The sequence below is a fragment of the Babylonia areolata genome, chromosome 2 (genome assembly GCF_041734735.1).
Source record: "Babylonia areolata isolate BAREFJ2019XMU chromosome 2, ASM4173473v1, whole genome shotgun sequence".
In the NCBI taxonomy this organism is placed as follows: Eukaryota; Metazoa; Mollusca; class Gastropoda; order Neogastropoda; family Buccinidae; genus Babylonia; species Babylonia areolata.
Window position 1 is genome coordinate 66,479,452 of NC_134877.1, and position 15,711 is coordinate 66,495,162.

Consider the following 15,711-nt stretch of genomic DNA (forward strand, 5'->3'; position numbering starts at 1 on the left):
CATTGCGTGCAGACATGGAACATGTTACGTTGGTGATATGAGAGACAGAGAGAGAGAGAGAGAGAGAGAGAGAGAGAGACAGAGACAGAGACAGAGAGACAGAGAGAGAGAGAGAGGGAGAGGGCGCGTTTAATACAATTGTCATGTCACAAGGGATGTTGTAATTGCGTTGCCGATAAGCTTCACCAGATTCGCCGGTAATTTTGTTTCTGTTCACTTCCAATTTTGTGAAGCGTAATGATTTGATTTGTGTAGATCGAGCTTTTTCTTTTCTTTTTCGTCTTTATTCTCTTTATCTATTTATCTGTCTATTCATCTATTTATGTTCATTCTTTTCTACACCCTTCTCTTTCATTGCTTTCATACACTCTCCGACGGAAACACGGGGATGGATTTCACGTTGTCCGATTGTCTGTACTTAACTGACTGCCCTGTGACATTTATCTTTATAGTTATTTGTGTGTATATTTATTTATCTATTTTCATTCCATTCTACACCTTCTCTTTCATTGCTTTCATCCACCCTCCGACGGAAGCGCCGGGATGGGTTTCATTTTGGCCGACTGTTTGTACTTTACTGACTGCCCTGTACCTAATAATAAAAAAATAAAAAAATAAATAAAATAATGGTATTTATATAGCGCTGAATCTTGTGCAGAGACAAATCAAAGCGCTTTCGCACCAGTCATTCACACGCATGCATAACTCTAAAACTGTAGAAACTAAAGACAAGGAAGGGCAGGCAAGGGAGGCTACTTTGGGAAGAGGTGGATTTTAAGGCCAGACTTGAAAGAGCTTAGAGTGGAGACTTGACGAAGCGAAAGAGGAAGTTCATTCCAATCGCAAGGTCCAGAGACAGAGAAAGAACGGCGGCCAACAGTGGAGTGTTTGAATCTGGGTATGCGTAAACAGAGTGGATCCGAAGCCGGTACGTTGACCGGTACGTTGAGTGGATTCTCACCGGTTCGTTGACCAATTTGGACGGATGCTTACAATTGCTTTCAGTTAAAACAAATAAAGATGGCAGTTGCCTATTAGAAAGGGTATGGCTTCGAAATTGAAATAATAACCCTAGCTTCCTACTTCTACTTTCGAAGAGTACACCGATGTAGAAGGTGGTTTTATCGTTATCGTCTTCGTAATATTCTAAAGTCTGTTTTAAAGATTCATTTGCTATGCTATGAATGTGTGTGTGTGTGTGTGTGTGTGTGTGTGTGTGTGTGTGTGTGTGTGTGTGTGTGTGTGTGTGTGTGTGTGTGTGTGCGCGCATTCTGAGAAAGACATACCTACGTTGTATCTGATACGTGAGTGTTATTGACACAATTACGTAATTCATTGTTTTACATATCTATTTGGATCTTTTGTTTATCTGTTCGTAATCCTCCATAGCCCCCAAACGGATAAAATGAAAATAAATCTTGTACCACGAACCTTGCATTCCATGACTGAGGAATTACAGCTTACTAAGATTCAGAAAAAAATGGTGACTCTCCCAACACAAACGTTTGCTGGCGGCAGTGGTGTGAAAAGGTGGCGATTACGGAGATTGTGGGTTCCAGACCGCAGGATCTTTGTTTTGTTTGTTTGTTTGTTTGTTTTCCGTTTGGTTAGTTCTGGGTTGGTTTGTCACTGTTCCTCTTAGTCAGGGTGGCTTTCACAAGGTGGATACACACCACACACTCACAGGGAGAGAGAAAACGAAACCATAGCAAGGAATTTCTATTTAGCCAGAGCTATCACATAAGGAAATGTTCGTGTGTGTGTGTGTGTGTGTGTGTGTGTGTGTGTGTGTGTGTGTGTGTGTGTGTGTGTGTGTGTGTGTGTGTGTGTGTGTGTGTGTTTCCTGTCTCTATGACTTTCTTTCTCAAATGGTTGTCCAAAATGTAGGCAGCTTCCTTCCGTATTTAGCGGAGTAGGCATTTTGCAGAAAGTATTAGCATTTTTCCATTTCTTTCTTCCTTCCTTCCTTTCTTTCTTTCTCTCTCTCTCTTTCTTTTGTTCTTTCTTTCTTTTTTCTCCCTCTTTCTTTCTGTCTTTCTTTTTTTCTTCCTTCCTTTGTTTTTTTCCCCTCCCATCCTTCCTTCCTTTTTCTTTCTTTCTTTCTTTCTTTCTTCTCTCTCAGTCTGGCTGGCTGACTCTCCCTCCGCCCCCCTCTTTCTCCCTCTCCATCTTCTTTCTTCCCTGTCACTGATTTCCGAACTAAAGCATCCCAACGTTTGCCTTACCCATTTCTTTTTTCGATCCCATTGCTCGCGCGACATTTGTCCGCGGCTGGGAATTCAATGGGAATCGTGCATTTTCCAACCCTGCATGTTTTTCTCTTCCGCATCCTTTTTGTTTCTGGTACTACTATGCTGTTCTGGGAGCCAGCTGCATTGCTTGGTTCTAACTTTGTGACAGTTACACGTAACTAAATGCCTACGTGTGAACGAACTACGCCAAGTTTAGTTCCATACAGAACATTGAGATCTATTGATTCCTCCCAGCTAACTGTTCCCCGATACTTCCTTAACACCTGTGGAAAGAGATCATTTTCCGTCTTCGGCCCAACAACTTGGAATTCTCTGCCTATTGAATTCAGAAAAACAACTCATCTATCTACCTTTAAAGCAAATCTTAAATCTTATCTCTTTAGAAAATACTTGTCATAACTCAAATAGTGCTGTTGTCGCAGGCCCATGGCAATGTGAGTGTGTGTGATGGGAGAGTAGAGAAAATGGGGGTGGGTAGATGGATGGTGGTGGTGAGAAAGGGAGAATGACCCGATTTTTACCCCTTTTACCTTTTCTATCCAAAATTTTATTTTACAATTTTTACAAAATCTGTGGCATGCACATTACAGTTATGTTCCTTTTTACATGTATGTATTTTAAGTGAAAACTGCTGTCATCTCAGCCGTTTAATCATGTGTGTGTGTGTGTCTGTGCGTGTGTGTTAGTGTGAGTATTGGAGTGTAACAGTTGTAGTATTGATAGTATGTTACTTTGTGAGTTTTATGCATTGCGTTTTTATAATATTAATGATTTTGTTTTATGTTTCTACTACTTTTTATATGATTTCTTGTTTCACTGGATTGTAAAGCGCTTAGAACTTGCTTATGCTTGTATTATAGCGCTATGTAAAATTAAAATATTATACAAATATTATTATTGTTATTATCATACTGCACACATTTAGTAGCGGGTTACGACCATACTAGGCTCTTCCATCCGAGCAATGCAACTGGCTCCTGAAGCATACGATGTATTATCTTTATGATGGATGTTAAGTGAGGAGTTGTCTCCCCCAAACCCCACCCTCCACCCTCCCCCGAAACTAAAAAAAAAAAAAAGAAAAAAAGAGAGAAAATGTTTCTACATCGATTACTTTTTCTCTCTTCCGAACAGACGGTAAATGTTTCAGGACGATGGATGGATAGTCTCTCGCCCTCAAAAGTGACACGCTGTACCCAACTCGGCTCATGATTTCTGTCCACGACTCAGTGCTTGGTTTGTTGTAGATATCTCGGCTTGCGATTGGTCATCACGATAACAGGCTGTGGTGCCAGCAACATCTGGCACAGAGAGAGAGAGAGAGAGAGAGAGAGAGAGAGAGAGAGAGAGAGAGAGAGAGAGGAACATCGGGGGGAAAGGCAAGGGTGGGGGTAGGGTGAAAAAATAAAGAGAGAGAGAGGGAGGGAGAGAGATAGAGAGGGAGATGGAGAGAGAGAGAGGGACAGAGAGAGAGGAAGAGAGAGCGAGGGAGAGACAGAGAGAGAGACAACCAGATAGACAGAGACTGACAGAGACAGAGAGACAGAAAGAGAGAGAGAGAGAGAGAGAGAGAGAGAGAGAGAGAGAGAGAGAGAGAGGGAGAGAGAGAGATGTTGCGCTGTAGCTGTTGATTCAAGATTTGTTGTTGTTGTTGTTGTTTTGTTACCCCAAGTTTAGTGAAATAAATACGACTTGACAGATGGTGTTTGTTTAGCCCTTCATAGTGGCTAGGGCCTAACGGGGAAAAATATGTATCTGTCTCTCTCTCTGTCTGACTTCCCCCATCCTCCATCACTCTTTCTCTCCCTCTCCTCTCTCTCTCTCTCTCTCTGTCTTCCTGTCTCCCTCCCTCATCTCTCTCTCTCTCTCTCTCTCCTCTGTCTGTCTCTCTGTTTCCCTCCCTCCACTCTCTCTCTCTCTGTCTCCCTCCTCCCTCTCTCTCTTTCTCTCCCTCCACTTTCTCTCTCTCTCTGTCTCCCTCCCTCCACTTCCTCTCTCTCTCTGTCTCCCTCCCTTCACTTCCTCTCTCTCTCTGTCTCCCTCCCTCAACTCTCTCTCTCTGTCTCCCTCCCTCCACTTCCTCTCTCTCTCTGTCTCCCTCCCTCCACTGTCTCTCTGTCTCCCTCCCTCCACTCTCTCTCTCTGTCTCCCTCCCTCCACTTCCTCTCTCTCTCTGTCTCCCTCTCTCCACTCTCTCTCTCTGTCTCCCTCCCTCCCCTTCCTCTCTCTCTCTGTCTCCCTCCCTCCACTGTCTCTCTCTGTCTCCCTCCCTCCACTCTCTCTCTCTGTCTCCCTCCCTCCACTTCCTCTCTCTCTCTGTCTCCCTCCCTCCACTCTCTCTCTCTGTCTCCCTCCCTCCACTCTCTCTCTCTGTCTCCCTCCCTCCACTTCCTCTCTCTCTCTGTCTCCCTCCCTCCACTCTCTCTCTCTGTCTCCCTCCCTCCACTTCCTCTCTCTCTCTGTCTCCCTCCCTCCACTCTCTCTCTCTGTCTCCCTCCCTCCACTTCCTCTCTCTCTCTGTCTCCCTCCCTCCACTCTCTCTCTGTCTCCCTCCCTCCACTTCCTCTCTCTCTCTGTCTCCCTCCCTCCACTCTCTCTCTCTGTCTCCCTCCCTCCACTCTCTCTTTCTGTCTCCCTCCCTCCACTTCCTCTCTCTCTCTGTCTCCCTCCCTCCACTCTCTCTCTGTCTGTCTCCCTCCCTCCACTCTCTCTCTCTGTCTCCCTCCTCCCTCTCTCTCTCTCTCTGTCTCCCTCCCTCCACTCTCTCTCTGTCTCCCTCTCTCCACTTCCTCTCTCTCTCTGTCTCCCTCCCTCCACTCTCTCTGTCTGTCTCCCTCCCTCCACTCTCTCTCTCTCCCTCCACTCTCTCTCTCTGTCTCCCTCCCTCCACTCTCTCTCTCTGTCTCCCTCCCTCCACTCTCTCTCTGTCTCCCTCCCTCCACTCTCTCTCTCTCTGTCTCCCTCCTCCCTCTCTCTCTGTCTCCCTCCCTCCACTCTCTCTCTCTCTCCCTCCCTCCTCCCTCTCTCTCTGTCTCCCTCCCTCCACTTTCTCTCTCTCTGTCTCCCTCCCTCCACTCTCTCTCTGTCTCCCTCCCTCCACTCTCTCTCTCTGTCTCCCTTCCTCCACTCTCTCTCTCTCTCTGTCTCCCTCCTCCCTCTCTCTCTCTCTCTCTCTCTCTTCTCATCAGCAGATAAGACCGCATTGCAGTTTCTCCTCTCCTTGCCAGCGTGTTGCGAACACTTGATATGTTCTTGTTGTTGTCGTTGCGTCTTTGTTTTCCAAACACATTCAGATGTTTGAGATATTTTGCATTTTTCTGCTCTTCAGGGAATTGTATTGACACAACATGAAATGTTGCATGCATCTGGGTTAGATACCTGACTAGCTTTCGATTCTGTGGTGCAGAAACTTTCCGTGGTTTTTCGTAATCGCGCTGGTTTAGATTACCTAATCTGATCACAGATCATCAGCAAGAACACTACACAAGCACACGGATTATGATAACAGCGACATCTGCAAGAACAACAAATAAGCATTCGGATAATGATAGCAGCAAGCAACTACAAGAACAATAAACAAGCGTATGTGATACGTATGTCATAAGCAGCTGCGAAAACAACAAAACAACAACAACATAATACGATGAAGTCTCCCGTCGGACCGACGGATGAGTAGGCAGGCAGGCTTATCTGTCGGTGTGTGTCCTCATATGGGAGAAGAGGCTGATTCTGGATGCACAGCACTAACCACAGGTGTTGCAAGGGAAAACGTCTCCAGAAGTTGAGCCCTGCTTCCTTCGCTCACGCTTCTCCTTAATGGCCAGCGTTCTCTTGTTTTCAAAACAAAAACAACAACAAAAAACAACAACAAAACAAGTAAACATGATATAATCAACATTACGTGGTAGTAGTAAGAACAGTGTCCTCTTCTCTGTATGACGGGTTGTGCATGGTTCTGATGGGTACTTGTGTGACTTACAATTCTCATTCGTTATCATCATCGTCATCATGGTGGTGGTGGTGGTGGTGGTGGTTGTAGAGGTGGATCATTATTATCACCACGTCCATTAACAACAGTAAGAATAATGATGACGATGATAATGATGATAATAATAATGATAGTAGTAGTAGTAGTAAAAAATAACATAATAATAATAATAATAATAATAATAATAATAATAATGATGATGATGATGATGATAATAATGATAATGATAATAATAATAATAATGATACTACTACTACAACTGCTACTACTACTACTACTACTACTACTACTACTACTACTACTACTACTACTACTAACAATAAGAATAGTAATAATAATGATAATGATAATAATAATAATAATAATAATAATAATAATAATAATAATAATAATAGCGAAACGAAAAAGCAGAAGGAAAAAAAAAAGAAAAAAAAAAGGGGGACACAAACAATGAACACGCAAAAAACCTCTCAGATCCAAAACCCAATTTCAAAATGTATAACACGTGCAGGGGGAAAGAACGCTGACCGTGACTTGATCATGCTTGTGGCCTTCTGAGTGATACTTCTGTGTCAAGTCATGATGAACTGTAACTGACACTTGGCTTTGAGCAGTTCCCTCTTCACTCCTCTTTAATCCCTCTCCATGTCTCTCTCTATGTCTCTTTGCCTCTGTCTCTGTCTCTCTCTCTCTCTCTGTGTCTCTCTTACTTGTCCACAGCAACTTGGTTAATGGCCTGTTTGTGTGTGTGTTTGTTTGTTTCTCTTGTTCAAAAAATTATGCTTGTGTGGTGATCCAGGAATGCTCGTGAGTGCATGTGTATATGTGGGGTGAGAGGGGAGGGAAGGGGAGGGGAGGGGAGGGGTGTGTGAATGAACGACGGGTTGAATTAAATTGAATGAACGTACAGTGGGAGAGTGAAGTCGATATTATAATAAACACTACTGGACTTGACAAAAAAGCGTCTTTGTGCATGTGCGTTTTTTGAATTATCTCAACCGTGTGCTATGGACAGTGTATTTTCAACATTAGAACATCAAAGCGTGTCTCTCTCTGTTTCTCTCTCTGTCTGTTTCTCTCTCTCTCTCCTCTTTCACTCCCTCTTTCTCTTTATCACATTCTCTTTCTCTTTCTTTCAGTCTCTGTCTTCCCAATCTCTCTCTTCCTTCTCTCTCTCTTTCTCTCTCTCTCTCTGTCTCTCTGTCTCTGTCTCTCTTTCTCTCTCTCTCTCTCTCTCTCTCTCTCTCTCTATCTGTGCTTTCTGTGATAAGGTTGTTTACGATGGAGTAATATACTCTCCTTGTCGGCCTGCTGGCAGTTAATAGCGGATCCGACCATAGATATGTGAAGAAGAGGACACGTGTCTTCTCCAGTTTCACTCACTGTGCGCTTCCATCCAAAGACATCAAGCTAGCTGATCGGTCATACTGTCTGTCTTTCTTTCGTTTTCCTTTCTCTTTTTTCAGTAGCCTTCTTTCTCTCTCTCTCTCTCTCTCTCTCTCTCTCTCTCTCTCTCTCTCTCTGTCTCTCTCTTTATTTCTTCCAGTCTACTTTTGTCTGTCAGTACATGTGTCTGTGTTTGTCTTTGTTTTCTGCTTTTTGTTTCGTTCTATTCATTTGTCTTTTCTTTTTCTTTTATCCCCCCCCCACTCTACTCCTCCGTCTTTCTTTCGGGTTTCTTTGTTGGTTTTTTCTTTTTCTTTTCCTTTGATTTTTCATTATTTCCTTTCTTTCCTTTCTCTCCTTTTTTCTTTCTCTCCTTTTTTCTTTCTTTCTTTCCTTTCTTTTCTTTCTTTATTTCTCTCTTTTCTTTCTGTCTTTCTTTCTTTCCATTCTTTTCTTTCTTTCTTTCGGTCTGTCTTTCTTTCTCTCTCTCTTTCCTTTCTTTCTTTCCTGTCTTTCTTCTCTTTCCTTCCTTTCTTTCTTTCTCTCTCTTTCTTTTTACCATCTTTCTTTCTGTCTTTCTTTTTTCCTTTATTTTCTTTCTTTCTTTCTTTCTTTTCTGTTCTTCTGTCTTTTTTTCCTTTTCTTTCTGTCTGTCTTTCCTTTCTTTCTTTTCTTTGTTTGTTTGTTTGTTTCTCTCTTTCCTTTCTTTTCTGTCTGTCTTTCTTTCTTTCTTTTCTTTGTTTGTTTGTTTGTTTCTCTCTTTCCTTTCTTTTCTTTCTTTATGCTTGTCATACCAAATTGTCCTTGTTTTCCTTTATTTCTCTGTGTCCCTCTGTTCTTCCTTTCGGTATAATTATGTTCATTTGTCCTTGCGGTCTTTCATTTCTCTGTGTTTCTTTCTTCATTCCCTTCTTTCCCTGTTTGTGTGTGTGTGTGTGTGTGTGTGTGTGTGTGTGTGTGTGTGCGCGTGCGTGCCTGCATGTTTTACAGTTATTTGCGTATTCATCATCATTATTGTCTTTTTTTTTCTCTTGGTTTTTTGTTTGTTTGTTTGTTTAATAATAATAATAATTAAAAAAAAAAATTATAAGGCGCAAAATCTTGATGAAGTCAACTCCAAGCGCACAAAACAAAACAAAAACAACAAAAAAAACAACTATGTATTTATCTCTTTTTATTTTATTTTATTTTATTTATTTATTTATGTATTTTTTCTCAAGGCCTGACTAAGCGCGTTGGGTTATGCTGCTGGTCGGGGCATCTGCTTGGCAGATGTGGTGTAGCGTATAATTATGGATTTGACCGAACGCAGTGACGCCTCCTTGAGCAACTGATACTGATACTGATATTGATACGTTCCCTTCTTGTCCTCTGCAAGCAGCACAGCCCCAGGTATTGTCGAAGTGAAACTTACTCGGTGCTCATTCGTTTTTCTTTCTTTCTTTCTTTCTTTCTTTATCTATCTATCTATCTATCTATCTATCTATCTATCTAGGAGGAAGGTGGCAGAATGGTTAAGACGCTCAGCTGCCAATACAGAGAGTCCGTGAGGGTGTGGGTTCGAATCCCGCTCTCGCCCTTTCTCCTAAGTTTGACTGGAAAATCAAACTGAGCGTCTAGTCTTTCGGATGAGACGATAAACCGAGGTCCCGTGTGCAGCACGCACTTGGCGCACTGAAAAAGAACCCATGGCAACGAGAGTGTTGTCCTCTGGCGAAATTACGTAAAATGAAATCCACTTTCATAGGTACACAAATATGTAAGCATGCACTCAAGGCCTGACTAAGCGCGTTGGGTTATGCTGCTGGTCAGGCATCTGCTCAACAGATGTGGTGTAGCGTGTATGGATTTGTCCGAACGCAGTGACGCCTCCTTGAGAAAGTGAAACTGAAACTGAAACTATCTATCTATCTATCTATCTATCTATCTATCAGTTTATTTATTCATCTGTTTGTCTATTCATATATGTGTAAGGAGGAAGGAGGAGGAATTTTGTTTAATGTCCCGTCACACATATCGGTGATTGAAGACATTTTGTTAAAGCGTTTATGTATACATTTGAGTATGATCAGTTAGAATATATATATATATATATATATATATATATATATATATATATATATATATATATATATATAGTGTGTGTGTGTGTGTGTGTGTGTGTGTGTGTGTGTGCAGGTGTGAGTATGCACAAGTCTTTATATTGGTATGCACTTGTATGTATCCTAATTTCTACTGTATCTGTATTTGTGCATGATTTTCGATATATGTTCGTACCTTGTTATGTACTATCCCCCCCTCCCACACACCCCCAATATTCCTTGTGACCCCGGCACACTTGGTAATAAAGACATATTCTATTCTATTCTATTTATTTATTCATTTGTCTTTAATTTAACCATGCAATTTTTTTTTACTATAACAACAATACATTTATTGTTTGTGTGCCTCTGTGCGGATGAGCGGGGTGGGGGCTGGGTTTTATTTTGATGAGAGTGACTGTGCCCCCTTGACATTACACTGCGAGTGTCTGATATTCTGGGTGGATCACTGATTTATTCCTATTGGGATGGAAGCTTGCCCAGTGAATGTGTGTGTGTGTGTGTGTGTGTGTGTGTGTGTGTGTGTGTGTGTGTGTGTGTGTGTGTGTGTGTGGTGGTTTGTGTGTGTGTATGTGTGTGTGTGTGTGTGTGTGTGTGTGTGTGTGTGTGTGTGTGTGTGTGTGTGTGCGTGTGTGTGTGTGTTCCGAGGACTTAGTCACTGACACCCAAGAGAAACAATTCTCCGTCTCCTCTCGAAAGCATAAGTCTGATAAAGTACATCGAAAGTATAAGTCTGATAAAGTACCTCGAAAGCATGTCTGATAAAGTACAAACCCATCCAAGGTTTTGTCCACCTCACGAGACAGATTATCAGTGGACTTCCGGTTTGAACACACAGCCAGAGGTTGGCGTTGACTGCAGAACCAGAGGCTTTGCGCCCCAGCAGGTAAAACGACTTTACTAAGTTCAGATTATATTTGGGTCAAATATTGTGAGCTCTGCTATTTTCGTTCGTATTGTCTGATCATAACAAAAAAAAAGAAAACAAAAAGAAAAAAAAAAGAAAAAGAAAAAACAAACAAAAAAACAAAAACAAAAAACGACAGGCTTTGAGCAGTTTCTGGAAACGTTTCTTCTTCTTCTTCTTCTTCTTCTTCTTCTTCGTTCGTGGGCTTCAACTCCCACGTTCACCGTTCACTCGTATGTACACGAGTGGGCTTTTACGTGTATTATCGTTTTTACCCCGCGGTATAGGCAGCTATATTCCGTTTTCGTGGGGTGTTTCTTGAAACAACATTGATTTTAAACTTACATGAAACTGTATCTGATGTTAAACTGACTGAGGAAAAAAAGAGAGAGAGAGAGAAAAAAAAAGAAAGAAAATCCTTTTTTTCGCGCTTTTGAGCACGTCCTGTTTCGTTACTGATTTAATGGATGTGAAGGGTAGAAGAATAGAAAGCCTCTCCCGATCGCTTTGCTAAATGGACTGAGCGACAGGCCAGAATCCAGAGCGGTGTTCATCATGACACGCTGTCCCAGACTGTGTCTGGTGGAGGCAGAATTCAAAAAGCAAGATAGATAGATAGATAGACAGACAGACAGATATCAGTAAATGGCGCGACAGACTGTACCATCATCGGAAACGATTCTTGACAGCTCAGAAGGTCCGAGAAATTGTATAACTGAATGGTGCGCTGCTTTAAGGATGCTAGCTGTGTACTTTGTAAATGGTTCTGACAGGTCAGAAGATCCGAGGAATTGTATTACTGAATACCCGCGAAAACGGAGTATGGCTGCCTATTTGGCGGGGTAAAAACGGCCATACACGTAAAAGCCCACTCGTGAACATACGAGTGAACGTGGGATTTGCAGCCCACGAAGCAGAAGAAGAAGAAGAAGAAGTTGTATAACTGAATGGTGCGTCGCTTTCAGGATGATAGCTGTGTCTCTGTTTGGGGATTGTTATCTTCCTCCACGCAGTGACATGTTACGTTATCACTACAAGGCGATTCCGATGATGAGGGGAAAAATAAAATGTCATGACAAAGGTCCTCCTGCGGAGTGGCAGATACTCCCAGCAATACATGCTACATAACCTGTGCATCAACCCCCCCCCCCACCTCCTCCTCCTCTTCGTCGCCAACCCCCCCCCCCTCCCCCTCGCCCCCTCCCCCGCCCCCCTTTAAGACATTTTGTTTTCCATTTGATGCCGCTCTTAGTGAGAAGACATAAAACCGATGAACAACAACATGCTATTTGGCGTTAGAATCGTATGGCACACACACTTTGAACTTTGCCGTATCTTGCGAATGATCACATTCCCTTGTTTTTAGTTTTTAATGTAAAACAGTGAGTGCTGGTTTGTTTTTTTCTGGCACAAAACTGGTTTGCGCTTCTGCCTTGACGAGATTTGTCAGTGACCATGTCGTTGGCTCGTCTTGTGGTGAGGTTCGTCACAGCTGAGTAACACGTGGTCTCCACGTACAGTGTGTTTAAACCACAAAGTGAGAAACCAACCTCAAAGTGAGAAATAAACCACAATGGATAGAAAGAAGTTCGTTTATTTATTTATAGTCTGTTCATCTAAGATGATGATATTATACTGAAAATAAATGATATTATTATTATTATTATTTGGATTATTATCATTTCTGTCATAATGCTGATTGTTATTATTAATTATAAATCGACATTTCTATATATTCGAATGAAAAGGATAGAAAGAAGAAAATGCCAGTGTCCACAGTTTGAGATTATCGTCTGTCTTGTCAGTGAAGTAGTTCACGTTTTTCGTGTAGTATTTAGGGACTCGTTAGTGGAATTTTCTAATTTTGTTGATAACATTTCGAAATCTGTGTGGCTGTTGATTTTGATTCATAGCAAATTAAATAACACAGAAACAAAACCCTTTGAATAAAATCATGAATCAGTATTCCATATCGATTTTCTGCATCCCATTGAGTTAAACATGACACGCAAAGGGCAAGTCAAATGACTTGGTGAAAGAAAACGTCCGATGTTTTAGTAAAACATGCCTTTACACAAGACACTTAAGCCCGGCAAGCAAATATCCGTTAATTAGACGTCAGGCCGACGATACAACAATGCAATTTAAAGTTATGCTTCCCGTCCGTATGATGTGCATGTGATTTTTACGTAAGCAATGAGTTATGTCTCTTCTACACGTCCCAAGAACATCTACCAGTGATACTGGGTATAAAATGCTGAAACAAACGGTAATTTCACTATCAATCATCTCATTTATGACTGACATGTAGAACCAACGCCATGATAATGATGCTTTAAAAACAGTGGTGATCAATCACCGTGTTGGCTGCCAGGGAAGGCTTTGTGCGCACACGTCAATGGGCTTTGAAGAACGGTCATTGTACGAACTTTGAAAACATGAGAAACACGACAGAAACAAACTCCATAGATTTATGTCTGTGAATCAGCTGACAGACGGACACTACATCAACGAAATTTAATGAGCTTCCTGATTGACACAAAACAAAATGGACTACAAACGAAAATCCTCAGAGCAATGACATTTAATATGCTCCCTGAATGAAACAGAAAAAAAAACAGACTGCAAACAAAAATCCTTAGAGCTGTCCATGTTCTCAATAGAATTTGTAATTACTTTCGTGTTGTTGTTTTTTTTCTTCTAGCGTTTCCTGCTAATTAATCCGATTTCTTGAGGTAAGGGCGCATGATTCGTTTCTGACTTTGACAAACTAATACCAGGACAACAAAGCAACATCAGTTGAACTCCGTCAAAGAAAAATATCATACGCGTGCGTGTGAGTGTTCTCATGTGTATGCTTGCGTGCATATGTTAGAATATTGTCTTTTTGAAGTGTGACGTTGTAATCATTGCAGCCTACTTTTAGTCTGTACTTGGTAGAATATTTAGTTTGTTTCTTTCTCTTCTCTTCGTTCTTTTGCTTTCGTTTATTCTTTCTTTTTCTTTTTAATTTCTAGATCTGCCTTATACTGGACTTTATATTACACGACAGGGTCGTGTGATAGAGTTCCTTTAAACAAAAATTCATTGTGATTTCCAGATTGTGTCAGTGACATATCTATTTACCATCCGCTTTTACGTACTGATCGGTGTCGCGAAGTAGTAGTAGTAGTGGTAGTAGTAGTGGTGGTAGTAGTAGTGGTGGTAGTAGTAGTGGTAGTAGTAGTGGTAGTAGCAGTAGTAGTGGTTGAAAAAGGAAAGAAAAAAGAAGTAGTAGTAGCAGTAGCAATGGTAGTAGCAGTAGAATAAGACATTGCCTTGTCATGTAATCCCAGTCGTGTTTGGATCTGCGTGTCAACAGCAATGACAACCTCATCCCCGATTCACTATCATCATAAACAATGCAGCAGAAAAACAAACAAACAACCAACAACAACGAAATTTCAAAGTTCTGTCATCTTCCGTGCCATGCCCTCATCGTGACCCACGATGTCGATGGAGCATCGAACTTCCACGTCGTCCATGTACCTTGACGTCTGTGTGGACTTCTGGCGCAGGGACCAGGACACGACGAACCTGGATCAATATGAGTGAATGATGACTGATGTGGATATTTTATATAGCGGATATCCTGGGTCGGTGACAAAGCTCTGAGCGGTTTTACAAACTCAGGGTCATTTTGCACAACAGGCTGTCTACCTGGGTAGAGACGATTGACGGCTGTCATTGGGCGCTCATCATTCGTTTCCTGTGCCATTCAATCAGGTTTCAGGCACGCACACCTTCACACTCAGACAGACATGTAACATTTTATGTATATAGCCATTTTGTTTATTTGCCCCGTCATGTAAGGCAGTAATACTCTGTTTTCGGTGGGGGGATGGAAGGGGGGTGCGGAGGGGATGTATGCTGGCTATGTTCTTGTTTCCATAACCCATCGAACGTTGACATGGATTACAAGATCTTTAACGTGCATATTTGACCTTCTGCATGCATATACACACAGAGGGGGTTCAGGCACTAGCAGGTTTGCACATGTGTTGACATGGTAGATCGGAAAAATCCCCACCCTTTACCCACCAGGCGCCGTTACCGAGATTCGTACTTGGGACAGTCAGATTGAAAGTCTCAATGCTTTGACCACTCGGCTATTGCGCCCGTCATATGGGTTCGGGTTCAGCAACGTGGGAGTAACGGTAACTGGAGGACATGGCAAAAGAGCACAAAAAGCAGCGTACCCTCCAGTTGACTTTAATGATGTACTGGACAAAAAAGCCTCTAAGGTCAAGCGAACCAAGGGTTTGGGTCTTGATTATGGAGTGATGGCCTAGAGGTAACGCGTCCGCCTCGGAAGCGAGAGAATCTGAGCGCGCTAGTTCGAATCACGACTCAGCCGCCGATATTTTCTCCCCCTCCACTAGACCTTGAGTGGTGGCCTGGACGCTAGTCATTCGAAGGAGACGATAAACCGGGGTCCCGTGTGCAGCATGCACTTAGCGCACGTAAAAGAACCCACGGCAACAAAAGGGTTGTTTCTGGCAAAATTTTGTGGAAAAATCCACTTCGATAGGAAAAACAAATAAAACTGCACGCAGGAAAAAACTATTTAAAAAAGGGTGGCGCTGTAGTGTAGCGACGCGCTCTCCCCGAGGGGAGCAGCCCGAATTTCACACAGAGAAATATGTTGTGATAAAAAGAGAAATACAATACAAATTAGGTGCGTTGTTCGAGAAGGGGTGAGTCCTGGATGTCTGGCCGGGTAGGAGGTCTGTCTGGCGTTCCAAGACGGAGCCCTGACACAAAGGCCAGATCACTATACTGCGCAGCCGCCGTGGCGAAGTGGTTAGCATCTCGGACTGACAGCTGGGAGGATGCGGTTCGAGTCCCAGCGGAGGTGGGTTTTTCGGCCCGTGGCCGGCTCCTACCCAAAGTTGAGTGTGCTGTGGGCTTAAATGGGGAGACTGGGACCACACAGTCGAGTGTCATCCACTTCACGGATGCGTTTTTGGGTCTGTTGCTCTAATTACCTGACCAACACTGCAACTGTTTGTATCTCTTGGGCCTGGGTAACACCGG

At 42.6% G+C, this 15,711-nt stretch overlaps 1 protein-coding gene across 1 annotated transcript in view; it reads left to right on the forward strand.

The window, feature by feature from the left end:
• The window catches only part of LOC143278154 (corticotropin-releasing factor receptor 2-like), a 217,349-nt gene that overhangs the window by 21,572 nt on the left and 180,066 nt on the right, over positions 1-15,711 (forward strand). The gene's annotated exons all lie outside the window — the stretch shown is intronic.